This window comes from Haematobia irritans, chromosome 5 (genome assembly GCF_050003625.1).
Source record: "Haematobia irritans isolate KBUSLIRL chromosome 5, ASM5000362v1, whole genome shotgun sequence".
Classification (NCBI taxonomy): Eukaryota; Metazoa; Arthropoda; class Insecta; order Diptera; family Muscidae; genus Haematobia; species Haematobia irritans.
In genome coordinates, this window is record NC_134401.1 from 37,257,190 (window position 1) to 37,272,420 (window position 15,231).

Below are 15,231 nucleotides of genomic sequence, written 5' to 3' on the forward strand. Positions count from 1 at the left end.
TATAAAAATAAAATTAATTTATTAAAGTCAAATAAATTAAGTATGACTTTGTAAATTAAACTACAATAAATTGAATTTAATTTAAACGAATTAATTAGTTTGTTTTAAGTAAAGTCTAGGGAATATAATTTTGGAAAGGTCTTACAGTCAACTTTTTCACAATTTAGAGAAGTTGATTTTTCAATTTTTTCAAAATTCGCTCTTTTCAATTTTGTCAAAATTCAAAAAAGGACTCTTAAATATTTTTTATACCCTCCACCATAGGATGGGGGTATATTAACTTTGTCATTCCGTTTGTAACACATCGAAATATTGCTCTAAGACCCCATAAAGTATATATATTCTGGGTCGTGGTGAAATTCTGAGTCGATCTAAGCATGTCCGTCCGTCCGTCCGTCCGTCTGTCCGTCTGTCCGGCTGTCTGTGGAAATCACGCTAACTTCCGAACGAAACAAGCTATCGACTTGAAACTTGGCACAAGTAGTTGTTATTGATGTAGGTCGGATGGTATTGAAAATGGGCCATATCGGACCACGTTTACGTATAGCCCCCATATAAACCGATCCCCAAATTTGGCTTGGGGAGCCTCCCGGAGCAGCAAAATTCATCCGATCCGGTTGAAATTTGGTACGTGGTCTTAGTATACGGTCTCTAACAACCATGCAAAAATTGGTCCATATCGGTCCATAATTATATATAGCCCCCATATAAACCGATCCCCAGATTTGACCTCCGGAGCTTCTTGGAGGGGCAAAATTCATCCGATCCGATTGATATTTGGTACCTGATTTTAGTATAGGGTCTCTAACAACCATGCACAAATTGGTCCATATCGGTCCATAATTATATATAGCCCCCATATAAACCGATCCCCAGATTTGACCTCCGGAGACTTTTGGAGGGGCAAAATTCATCCGATCCGGTTGAAATTTGGTACCTGATGTTAGTATACGGCCTCTAACAACCATGCAAAAATTGGTCCATATCGGTCCATAATTATATATAGCTCCCATATAAACCGATCCCCAGATTTGACCACCGGAGCCTCTTGGAGGAGCAAAATTCATCCGATCCGGTTGAAATTTAGTACGTGGTCTTAGTATACGGTTTTTAACAACCATGCAAAAATTGGTCCATATCGGTCCATAATTATATATAGCCCCCATATAAACCGATCCCCAGATTTGACCTCCGGATCCTCTTGGAGGGGCAAAATTCATCCGATCCGGTTGAAATTTGGTACCTGATGTTAGTTTACGGCCTCTCATAACCATGCAAAAATTGGTCCATATCGGTCCATAATTATATATAGCCCCCATATAAACCGATCCCCAGATTTGAACTCCGGAGCCTCTTGGAAGAGCAAAATTCATCCGATCCAGTTGAAATTTGGTACATGGTGTTAGTATATGGTCTCTAACAACCATGCAAAAATTGGTCCATATCGGTCCATAATTATATATAGTTCCCATATAAACCGTCCCCAGATTTGACGTCCGGAATCTTGGAGGAGCAAAAGTCATCCGATACGGTTGAAATTTGGTACATTTTGTCAATATATGGCCTCTAACAGCCATGTAAAAATTGGTCCATATCGGTCTTTAGTTATATATAGCTGATGACTTATTACACAAAAATTGGTCCATATCGCCAAAAATAATCTACCAAAACTTTATTTCCATAGAAAATTTTGTCAAATTTTATTACTATAGAAAGTTTTGTCAAAATTTCATTTCTATAGAAAGTTTTGTCAAAAGTTTATTTCTATACAAATGTTTGTCAAAATTTTATTTCCATAGAAAATTTTGTCAAAATTTTATTTCTATAGAAAATTTTGTAATCTACCTAAACTTTATTTCCATAGAAAATTTTGTCAAATTTTATTACTATAGAAAGTTTTGTTACAATTTCATTTCTATAGAAAGTTTTGTCAAAAGTTTATTTCTATAGAAATGTTTGTCAAAATTTTATTTCTATAGAAAATTTTGTAAAAAATTTATTTCTGTAGAAAATTTTGTCAACATTTTATTTCTATACAAAATTTTGTCAAAATTTTATTTCTATACAATATTTTGTCAACATTTTATTTCTATAGAAATTTTTGTCAAAATTGTATTGCTATAGAAAATTTTGTCAACATTTTACTTCCATAGAAAATTTTGTCAACATTTTATTTCTATAGAAAATTTTGTCAAGTTTTTATTTCTATAGAAAATTTTGTCAAATTTTTATTTCTATAGAAAATTTTGTCAAAATTTTATTTCTATAGAAAATTTTGTCAAGGTTTCATTTCTATAGAAAATTTTGTCAAACTAGATTATATACGTATTTAATCGGCCTTTTTTTGTTTAATATATACCCCGTATGGGCTAACTTACAATTTAGAAGACAGTGTTAAAAAGTTTTACGATACCTTGCCATCGGCAAGTGTTATCGCAACCCAAGTAATTCGATTGTGGATGACAGCCTTTAGTAGAAGTTCCTACGCAATCCATGGTGGAGGGTACATAAGATTCGGCCTGGCCGAACTTACGGCCGTATATACTTGTTTTTTTTTTTCAATATTTGAAAAAGTCGCATGTCGATTTTTCGTGTTTAGTTGAAGTTTCCCCTTTCAACTAATTTGAGTTGAATTTTGAATTTTTTTTACCGCTTTTTTTTGATATTTGGTTGGTTGACCTGATTTTTTACAAAAGTACTGAACCTATTTGCTTGAAATTTTCAGGGAAGCTTGCGGTGGCCTTTGGCCATAGATCAGCTATTTTATTTATCGAAATTTGGTCGAAAAGCGATACTGACCCATTGCCCGTTTAAGTATAGTGGAAAAACTCAACTAGAAATATACAAAAGACATGTGAGGAGATTATGAGGGGAATACCTGAGTTTGTGATTTTGTCACACACGACATATTGAAGCTTGAAGAGAAGTTCCCTGATTTTCTTGAAGTTTTCAGGCGCGTTGAGGTTGGTCCCTAGACAAAAATCCGCTATTTTATTCTTCGATATGTTATGGGAAAAGGTGACGTCCTTTGTTTTTTGTTTTTTTTTTTTTTTTTGAAAAGAATAGAACAAAATCTAGAATTCTCCGATTTTTTTGAAATTTATTGGGATCTTGGAAGAACTAGAATAAACTAATACACTATACACAATGTCTCGATATGTTGGCGGGGAAGGGGAACTCATTTTTCAATATCTGATCGGGAAGGTTTTTGAAAATAGTAAGCATTCCGATTTTTTATATTTGGAGGGAAGATGGTCCCCAAACCCTCTTGCCAGACTTTTTTCTTAAAGTAAAACAAGTATATACGGCTGTAAGTTCGGCTAGGACGAATCTTATGTACCCTCCACCTGGATTCCATAGACACTTCTACTAAAGACTGTCATCCACAACCGAATTACTTGGGTTGCGGTAACACTTGCCGATGGGAAGTTATCTTGAAACTTCTTAACACCGTCTTATTATAAGTTGTAAGTTAGTCCATACGGGGTATATATAAAAAAGGCCGATTAAATACGTATATAATTCAGTTTGACAAAATTTTCTATAGTAATAAAATTTTGACAACATTTCCTAGAGAAATAAAATTTTGACAAAATTTTCTATAGAAATAAAATTTTGGTAAAATTTTCTATAGAAATAAAATTTTGACAACATTTTCTAGAGAAATAAAATTTTGACAAAATTTTCTATAGAAATAAAATTTTGACAAAATTGTCTATAGAAATATAATCTTGACAAAATTTTGTATGGAAATAAAATTTTGGTAGATTATTTTTGGCGATATGGACCACTTTTTGAGTGATTGGGGATCGGGTGGATTTTGCTTCTCTAAGAGTCTCCGGAGGTCAAATATGGGGGTCAATTTATATGGGGGCTATATAATTATGGTCCGATATGGACCAATTTTTGCATGGTTGTTAGAAACCATATACTAACACCACGTACCCAATTTCAACCGGATCGGATGAATTTTGGTCCTTCAAGATGCTCCGGATCGGTTGAAATTTGCTTCTCTTAGTGGCTCCGCAAGCCAAATCTAAGGGCCGGTTTATATGGGGGCTATGCGTAAAAGTCGTCCGATATGGCCCATTTGCCATACCATCCGACCTATATCAACAACAACTACTTGTGCCAAGTTTCAAGTCGATAGCTTGTTTCGTTCGGAAGTTAGCTTGATTTCAACAGGCGGACGGACGGACATGCTTATATCTAATCAGAATTTTACCACGACCCATATATACTTTATGTAATCTTAGAGCAATATTCCGATATGTTACAAACGGAATGACAAAGTTAATCCTATGGTGGAGGGTAACTGCAATATTTAATTTTCTTTGCATACTTTTAGGCGGAACAATTGTCCGCTGAGAACATTATAACACAAGAGGAAAAATGTTCACAAATGTACAGTATACGTAAACTTAATTAAAATGTGGCGCAGTATGACAAAAAAGTGGCACAAATATCTGAATAGTATCACATTTAGTGGCACAAAAGTATCACCGCTTGAAAAAAGTGGCAACGGTGACAGTGCCCCTGGCCCTTCTTTACAAAAAAGAGTTTAGTAATAAAATTAATTAATTGATTAATTTATTTGATTATTAATTAGTAATTTTGCATATTTTTCGAATTTCGTAATTCACATTTTATCAAATATTATTTAAATTTTATCGAATATCGGTCAGAGAAATTTAAATACACAATACATGGTCCTCCTTAAATCCTTAAAGATAAGTCCTGCCCGATTTCTTCCAAATGTTCTGTGAAGAATATGTTTGACTTAGTTAACGCAAAATTTGTCTCAAAAATTTACTTCGAAATAAATGTGATTTTTTTAACAAATGATCTCTCAGTTTTAAAAAGTCAGGGAAGCGTAGCGAATCGGGCCATATTATGCTAGTTGTTATGTAAAAATGGAAGATTTTGAATACTAAAAAAAATCGACTTCGACTTTTCCACTCTTTTGACAAAAAAATTGATTAGTCGAAAAGTAGATTTTAGACTTTAGTATCCCTAATAGAGTCATAGTTACATTATATTTACTCGAAGCTAGGACAAATTCTGAATCAATTCATGGCCAGGGACAGTAGTGTACTCCAAGGTCTCTATATCATCTGCTAATTTCTAAACTACTCTGGTGCCCGGTCTTGAGTGTTCTTAGTATTTTTCTTTTTTGGGCCTCCCATAGGACAGACGACGTTTGTAAAATTTTACACCGCACTGTGTATTCTAGAGGCGATTTGTCCAAGGCGGCTCTTTGAGCTTTGCTTTCTAAAAGTCCTCTTCCCTTTGTGTCCTAGCACTTAGCGCCAGTCCCTTTGACTTTATATATTCTCATATTTTGACGGTTCAGACAGACATATTACGCATTTCCGATATGTGATCATAGCAAACTGAATAAACATTGTAAAAATATTTTCCAAGAATCCCATGGCCCACAATAAATTAAAAATATATAAAAAATATTCTATTACTTCATAATGCTAAGAATTGGCAAACACACTTTTATAGACTCGTAATAAGCAAATATTCTTGACACTGGATGATGATGACGATGGTGATATGACCTCATATACTTGTGTTTATATCTCAATCACTTCTAGCAAACACGTCATCAGTAATTTATCCTCAAGACACATGCCACACGCGTCCATGGAGTCAGCTGGCAGCGACATAAATGAATAAACGAAAGTGTATGCAAAAAAAAAAAAAAAGAAAAAACAAAAAAACTTGTCTACATTGGTGGCCCACCATCAATATTGTAGAAAACTTTTGTGTGAGTAGTGTAGCTTGGTATCTCTGATAGATATGAAGCACGGCAAAAAAGGCAACGACATCCAAAAAAAAAAAAAAAATATTACAAATTACAAAATATCTACAGATTATCTTAAAAAAAAACAAACAACATATATAAACGATAGATTTCTGGATTATAGGAGGTATGTTGATCTGGTCTTGTTTTTAGTTTTTTAGAGACTTTGCAATTTTATGAGATTTCTTTAAGAATTTTTGTTTCTTGCTGATGATGGCATCACTTTTCCTTTTTCGATTACACCATCAGGGAGGAACCCCTTGAGTGTGTTGTAGATATATTGCTTCTCTTTGAAAGGCTAAACATTATTGTCAATTTATGCTATATTTAATGAATCAACTTTCATGTTTTTTTTTAAATTAAATTAAATTAAATTATATTTTGTTTATTTTTCTATTTACAGCATTTATCTGAAACAAATCTGAACAACTGGGTGAATTTTTTTTTATTCCTCTTACCCAACGACTACCCTCCTCTATTCACACATATGTCCAATTTTGTATGAAATTGCGGCGCCATTAATTGTATTTTCGAAATACGAAATAATGTAAGTATTAAATATTGTCTTTTAAACAATTAAGAAATAATATAAAAAAAACAAAAAAAAATATTTAAACAAAAAAAAAAACATTGGAAAAAAAATCGTGATTTTTTTTTTTCTGTGAGTATTATCCTATATTTAAAGTTAATTGAAAGAATGTTTACTTTAAAGAGAATTTGCTTATTTCAAAGACGTGCGACTTTAATGGATGCATCAAACGTTGTCCTAAATTTAATGAAAAAAGAGATTAAGACAAGGATTACGAACTTTTTTTAATTAGGTTCTCGTAGACTACACTCAAAAATGTTTACTTGGATCCAAAGAATTTGACATTCCCTTAAAAATGTTGGTATTGTTTCCGAACCAAAGATGTGGCTTCTTTAAGATATTTTTTAAAGATTCAATATTTCAGTTAATTTAAGGACGATTTTTTTAAATCAAAAATGCATGTTATATATTTTTTGTACACTAATAGAAAAAATTGCGTTTCACAATCGTGTACGGACGTTGTCAAAATGAAACGGAAACGTTCACAAAAAATCAAAACGGAATGTTCACGATTTCGTCCACGGGCGTTCACGATTTCATGAACGGCATTCGTTTTTCTTTGGTCATAAAATGTCTTAAAATAATCGTTAGACGTTGTTATGTGAACTCCGCCGTTGGTGCAATGTGCTGAGGCGACTGTTAACGTGTATCGTGCAGGCAACACAGGTTCGAGTCACGGTAGGGGAAATCTTTTTTTAATTTTGTTTATAAATTCGTAACCATTACGTTTTCAGATCATGAACGCTGGTTGTTGTTTTGAAAACTTATGGTGTCATTTTTACGTTGTCAGATTGTCCCCATCTGTTCTCAGTTTGACAACACATGTGTGTTGATTCACTTTCATGAACGGATCGTTTCAAAATGACCACGCCGTTCATGATTTTTTCTATGGGTGTAGAAGTATTCCTGTTCTTCTGCAATTATGGATTGAAAAAAAAAACTTTCCTTAGTACAAAGACATACGACTTTAAAGGAGGGACGCTAATTTCTATGATTCATGTCCTAATTTTAATAAAAACAAGTATGGAAAGTCTAAAGTCGGGCGGGGCCGACTATAGTATACCCTGTAGATCTAAATTTTCGATACCATATCACATCCATCAAATGTGTTGGGGGCTATATATAAAGGTTTGTCCCAAATACGTACATTTAAATATCACTCGATCTGGACAGAATTTGATAGACTTCTACAAAATCTATAGACTCAAAATTTCAACTAAATCGGAGCAAAAAATTGGCCTCTGTGGTCATATGAGTGTAAATCGGGCGAAAGCTATATATGGGAGCTATATCTAAATCTGAACAGATTTCAACCAAATTTGGCACGCATAGATACAGTGCTCCCTCTACTCTACTCCCTGTGCAAAATTTCAACTAAATCGGTCATATGAGTGTAAATCGGGCGAAAGCTATATGGGAGATGTATCTAAATCTGAACCGATTTCAACCAAATTTGGCACGCATAGCTATAATGCTAATTCTACTCCCTGTGCAAAATTTCAACCAAATTGGGGTAAAACTCTGGCTTCTGGGACCGTATTAGTCCATATCGGGCGAAAGCTATATATGGGAGCTATATCTAAATCTCAACCGATTTCAACCAAATTTGGCACGCATAGCAACAATGCTAATTCTACTCCCTGTGCAAAGTTTCAACCAAATTGGGGTAAAACTCTGGCTTCTGGGACCGTATTAGTCCATATCGGGCGAAAGATATATATGGGAGCTATATCTACAACTGAACCGATTTCAATAAAATTTTGCACACTTGACTATAGTACTAATTGTTCTTCTTGTGCAACATTTTAAGTAAATTAGGGTAAAAATCTGGCTTCTGGGGCCATATAAGTCTATATCGGGCGAAATATATATATGGGAGCTATATCTAAATCTGAACCGATTTCTTCCAAAATCAATAGGGTTCCATTCTGACCCAAAACACATACTTGTGCCAAATTTTAAGTCGATTGGACTAAAACTGCGACCTAGACTTTGATTACAAAAATGTGTTCACGGACAGATGGACATGGCTATCAAGAGCCCACCCAGAGCATTTTTGCCAAAGACACCACGTGTCTATCGCGTCTCCTTCTGGGTATTGCAAACATACGCACTAACTTATAATACCCTGTTCCACAGTGTGGCGCAGTATAAAAATTGTTTGACTAAGGATTGCATAGAAACTTCTACTAAAGACTGTCATCCACAATCGAATTACTTGGGACGCGGTAACTCTTGCCGATGGCAAGGTATCTTAAAACTTCTTAACACCGTCTTCTAAATTGTAAATTAGTCCATACGGGGTATATATTAAACAAAAAAAAAAGGCCGATTATATACGTATATAATTTAGTTTGACAAAATTTTCTATAGAAATAAAGCTTTGACAAAATCGACAGTAATAAAATGTTGGTAGATTATATTTGGCGATATGGACCAATTTTTGTGTGATTGGGGATCGACTATATATAACTATAGACCGATATGGACCAATTTTGCCATGGTTGTTAGCGGCCATATACTAGAGCAATGTACCAAATTTCATCCGAATCGGATGAAATTTGCTTCTCTTAGAGGATCCACAAAACGAATCTGGGGATCGATTTATATGGGGGCTATATATAATTATAGACCGATATGGACCAATTTTTGCACGGTTGTTAGAGACTATATACTAACACCACGTACCAAATTTCAACCGGATCCTATGAATTTTGCTCCTCCAATGGTCCGATATGGAACAATTTTTTGCATGATTATTAGAGACCATATAATAACACGACGTACCGAATTTCAACCGGATCGGGTGAATTTTGCTCCACCATGAGTCTCCGGAGGTCAAATTTTGGGATCGGTTTATATGGGGGCTGTATATAATTGTGGACGGATATGGACCAATTTTTGCACGGTTGTTAGAGACCAGACCATATACTAACACCACGTACCAAATTTCTACTGGATCGGATGAAATTTGCTTCTTTAAGAGGCTCCGCAAGCCAAATGTCCGCTTGGAATATTTGGCTCGGAATCAATAACAAAATCATTAGTATAAAGACAAACCCCCATATTCATAAAAGTTAACGTAAACTTTAAACCTATTATTACCATACAAATTCCTTCGATAAACTGTCGGTAAATTATTATGAATATAGCCAAAAATCTTTGGAACCGGACATGAGATTTTTTTCAGTATAGTAGATGTTTCTATGCAATCCATTGTGGAGGGCATAAAAGATTCGGCCTGACCGAACTATCGGCCGTATATGCTTCTATTTTATTTTTAGTTCAATTCATTAAAGTAAGCAAAAAATAATAAAAAAAAGAAAATATTTTTCATATTTGGCAACGTTTAAATAAAACAAGGGAGTAAAGAGGAAAGTCGGGCAGGGCCGACTATATCATACCCTAAACCACCCCTACTGAATTAGTAAACATAAGCATTTGTGGGGTATCATTGGTATTGGTTTTGGAGTATCATTATCATTGGAGAACATAAAGGGGGGTAAATTTTTATGGGTGTCTTGTATAGCTCCTAATATTAGGAGCTATAGTTTATTTTGCACCAAAAGAATTAGTATGCCACTAATATTGAGTCCATTATTAAAAAAGAGGAAATCGGTCAATTAGTTGTGGGTAATAAATCCAAATTTCTGCAAATAGGGCAATAGATTTATGTAAGAGCTACATGGAAGTCTAAATACGATCAGCTAGTACATCAAAATTTGAAATTTGAATAACATAGGTTAATAAATAAGAGTATTATGGCCAAATATGACAAAATCGAGCGATGCATATATATGGAACCTATATCTAAATCTGAACCAATTTGTATAATATTTTGCAGGTATGATTGATACCACAGAAAGTCACTTTGTGTAAAATTTGAGTCAGTTAATAAATGAGGCCCCTATGGTCAAAAATAAGGTTATTAAAGGGTGATACGGTCAAAATTTGGTCAATATAAACTTGACGTATTTCTTTCAATTTTGCATTTAAAAATCCTGAACACCCCTCATTTTGAAGGTGTGTGTGCGTAGAAAATTGCTCCTATTTTGATTTTGGAATTCACTCTTCAGTTGTCAAAATACCGTCCACGCGAGAAGAGCAGCGTATCAAAATTTTGCTCGCGCATCGCGAAAATCCGAGCTACTCGCACGCAAAGCTGGCAAAATCGCTAAAAGTTGCCAAATCAACCGTTACAAATGTAATTAAAGTGTTTGGGGAACGTTTGTCGACAGCCAGGAAGTCTGGATCGGGGAGAAATCGAAAACCGGAAGCCGCTGAGACGACAAAGAGAGTTGCCGGTAGTTTCAAGCGAAACCCTAACCTCTCTCTCCGAGATGCCGCAAATAATCTGGGTGTATCGTCTACAACCGTGCATCGAGCCAAAAAACGAGCCGGACTATCGACTTACAAGAAGGTAGTGACTCCAAATCGCGGTGATAAACAAAATACGACGGCCAAAGCGCGATCCCGGAGGCTGCACACGACGATGCTGACGAAGTTTGACTGCGTCAAAGCCGACTACAAGCAGCTTCCGGGACAGGAGTTTTATACGGCAAAAGGAAGGAGAAAGGTAGCAGATATTTTCAAACACATAAAACTGTCAAAGTTCGCAAAGAAATATCTGGTTTGGCAAGCCATCTGTACCTGTGGCTTGAAAAGCAGCATTTTCATAGCTTCCGGGACTGTCAACCAAGAAATTTACGTGAAAGAATGTTTGAATAAACGTCTGCTGCCTTTCCTGAAGAAACACGGTTGTTCCGTACTGTTTTGGCCGGATTTGGCATCTTGCCATTACGGTAAAAAGGCCATGGAGTGGTACGCCGCCAACAAGGACAAGAACCCAAGGACAAGAACCCTCCCAACACGCCAATTGAGAAATACTGGGATATTGTCAAGCGGAACCTAAAAAAGACCAAAAAACTGCTAAGGACGAGCAGCAGTTCAAGGCAAACTGGCTTTCTGCGGCGAAAAAGGTGGACAAGGTGGCTGTACAAAATCTGATGGCAGGTGTCAAGCGTGAGGCCCGGCAATTCGAATTTGGAAAAGCGAACGCCTAACTGAATATTTTTCCTGAATTTTATACTAATTGAACTTGAAAAAGAAATTTAATTTGATTTTTTAAATAAACGATTTCACCGATTTACACGCGTTTTCCCTTGACCAAATTTTGACCGTATCACCCTTTAGGGGCAAATTTTTCAAAATCGGGCGATACACATATATGGGAGCTATATCTAAATTTGAACCGATTTCGATGAAATTTTGCACATACAGTTAGTGATATAGAAGATTAAATTTAGCCAACCTTGGTTACGATCGGTTGATAAATAAGGTTTTTACGGCCAAATTTGGCAAAATCGGGCGATACATATATATATGGGAACTATATCTAATTCTTAACCGATTTCGATGAAATTTCGCACATACAGTTAGAGGTATAGAAGATTATATTTAGCCAACTTTGAGTACTATCGGTTGATAAATAAGGGTTTTACGGCCAAAATTGGCAAAATCGGGCGATACATATATATGGGAGCTATATCTAAATCTGAACCGATTTCGATTATTTTTGGCACATATTGTCAGTACCATAAAAGATTAGAGTAAGCCAAGTTTGAGTAAGATCGCTTTATAAATAAGGTTTTTATGGCCAAATTTGGGAAAATCGGGCGATTCATATATATGGGAGCTATATCTAAATCTTAACCGATTTCGATGAAATTTTGCAGACTTAAAGGGTGATGAAAAAGTTTACTATGTGCAAAATTTGATGACGATCGGTTTTTAAAAAATGCAATGTGGCTCCATTTGTCGAAATCGGGCGATACATATATATGGGAGCTATATCTAAATTTGATCCGATTTCTTCCAAATTCAATAGCGCTCATCCTTGTGCCCAAAAAACTCCCTGTACCAAATTTCATCAAAATCGGTTAATAATTGCGATCGGAATCCTGTGAAGAAAAAATACTTGGACAGACGGACGGACGGACGGACACCAAGCGCTAGATCGACTCAGGAGGTGATTCTGAGACGATCGGTATATATTTTATGGGGTCTAAAATCAATATTTCTGGTAGGCACATTTTTTGGCCGATCAAACTTATTATACCCTGACCACTATGTGGTTTAGGGTATAATCAAAACCGATAGCCTTTGTAGCTAGTGCTTTAATGTTTATTATAGTTTTTAGAATTGCAATGAATAATGAATAAATAAATAAAACAAAATCAAGTCATTTTCATGAACTAAAGAAAAATTTAATCAACATTTTTCGTTGCCTTTTTTTTCTCGGGTATCAAGTTCGCAAAACTTCAATTTAAAAGAGAATTGCGTCTTAAACGCGTTCTTAGGGCAGAACTATGCTTCCATATAGCGGCGCTAATATCAAATCATTAACAGACTATTTTCTTCAGTGTGCCTCATATGAAAAGCCAGTTTCCCTATTTTACAGAACATTCAACAAAACGAAAACATTTGCATAAACAATAACACCCCTAAAGATGATTTTAAATTCAATATAATTCCATTGTTATGCATTGTTGAAATGTCTTCAAAAATTGAATAACGTCATCGATGACATAAATATCACAACATAATGTTGGAATTTTCTTCGTATAAAAAACAAGACAAAAACATAAAAATGACTTCGATTATTTCCTTGTGATACTCAACAACCCCCAAATAAATTCAATTATCTGTTTCCCTCTCCTTTTTACTTCTGATAGCAAACTTGGAATTGCGAAATTTATTTTGTTTAAGGATTGATTTTTTTTTATGGTAACCTAAAATGAAGAGACAAAGCAATGAAAAAGGCATAAATTACTCAAAAAGCCAGACAAGTTGTCTTCCTGGTAAAATGTTGTTGAAATGCGTGTGTGCGTGGGAGGACGAAGTCAATGGCAGCCATAGGAAATAAACCAAATTGCGATATGACGCCAATGTGATGGCTTTGAATACTCCTATGCAAGAAATAAAAGGACATAAACAGTTCATACATATCCTGTATAAATATGTAGGGAAGGTTCAGACATATACATTGTAAACTACATACATACATTCCCACACACATAAATATCAGTAGGTTGTATATCATCATCATCATCTTATATGATTGAAGAATGTCTATAGGGACATAAAAACTGGTGTCCTTTCTTCCCTATAGTAAGGTCCTTGCAATAATTTGCAGAAAAAGCAATTTAAATCTAATTTCCGTTGGATACCATTTGTATATGTTCTCCTGTTTCCTTGTTTCATTCACAAAAAAAAAAAGCAAAAAACAACACAGGACATAAACTTTTTTATGAAGAATATCCTTCAATAAAATAGGTTGATTACAGGATATAACATTACCAAGAACAAGGATTTCATCATCTCCTTATCAACTACTAACTTGCTTGCAAGGGCTGTAAGTGCGTAGCGGGTAGTTGTTTAGTGGTTGAAGACTGTTTTCGAAACTAAGTGGCGCCCAACGTGTGGCGTCATTCCCTTTTACAGCTTGATGGAGATTTCCATTAGTCTATGTGGTGGGGAAATGTTTACGCAATATGGCGGACTGGCGTCATTGGCTAGTTGGCATAGTTGTTCTATGCCAACTAAAATAAATATGTCAAAGACTTAATTAAGAGATGGTAAATAAGAGAAGAACCAGATGACATTGAGTTTTCCTAACTATGACATCCACAAAAAAAAAAATAAAACAATAGTTTTAAGGATAAATGTGTGTTTATTTTTTTGGGGGGGGAAATATTGTATTCTAGGTTTGTTTCAGTCACCACAAAAGATCTACAAAATCTTTGTTTACAATCCAAGCACGTAGGCGTTGTATGTTTACTCAGTAACTAATCTTAGTGTATGCAGGGAATGAAATGCTTCTCTCTATTCTTCCTCTAAGCCTTTGAAAAAAATTGTCATTACACGAGGTCATCTTCATTTCTTGTAATGCTTTAGTTAGGTGGCCAATAGGAGTTATATCTCCCTCACTCAATGTCGAGAGTAGTGTTATCATCGAGCCTTTGTGTGTTTTTTTTTTTTTGAAAAGTTGTCACTTTTGTACCAAGTTCACCAATGTGGTATCACAATGGACTGAATAGTCTAAGTGAGATTGATACATCGGGCTGCCACCTAACCTAACCTGTACCACTTTTTTGTTGTGCCACTAAAATACATACTTTTTACATTTTTGTGCCACCTTTATGTCATGTTGTGGCATTTTTTAATTAATTTTGAGTTAATATTTTTAATCACAGAAAAAAATTTCACGAAAATTTTTCCAATTAAAATATTAATTGAGTTTTAAAAAATATTCAATTAAAAATTTAATTGAATCAACAAATTTTTTAATTGAAATAAAAATCAATCACACAAATTAATAGTATCAATTAATTTTTTAATTGGATCAATTAATTTTTTAATTGACTGTCAATTAATTTTTTAATTGATACTATCATTTCTGTGATTGAAGACATTTCAATTAAAAAATTAATTGGATCAATTAATTTCGTGATTGATTCAGAAAAAAAATTTTTTGTGTGATGCTATAATTTTTGTAAATTTTAAAACTGGATTCCATTGCAATTACGGATGTTCTTGTTGTAGGAAATCTGCTCAAAATTTAAAAATTCGTCCAAATTTAACTTCTATAGTAAATTTTATCAAAATTTCGTGGCGTAGGTTAGATTAAAGTGGCAGCCCGTTGTATTTTCAGGCTCACTTAGGCTATTCAGTCCATTGTGATACCACTAAACTAAAAGTACCTATCACATATGGGCACTTCTAGTTTTAACCACTGAACCTACTCGATTAATTTCTTCTGCTAAACCAA

At 34.6% G+C, this 15,231-nt stretch overlaps 1 protein-coding gene across 3 annotated transcripts in view; it reads left to right on the forward strand.

The window, feature by feature from the left end:
• The window catches only part of cora (erythrocyte membrane protein band 4.1 like coracle), a 204,915-nt gene that overhangs the window by 134,067 nt on the left and 55,617 nt on the right, over positions 1-15,231 (forward strand). For all 3 annotated transcript variants that reach the window (XM_075312951.1, XM_075312952.1, XM_075312953.1), the window contains exon 2: positions 6,216-6,359. The gene's annotated coding sequence lies outside the window, so the exon portion shown is untranslated. The remainder of the gene's footprint in view (positions 1-6,215; positions 6,360-15,231) is intronic.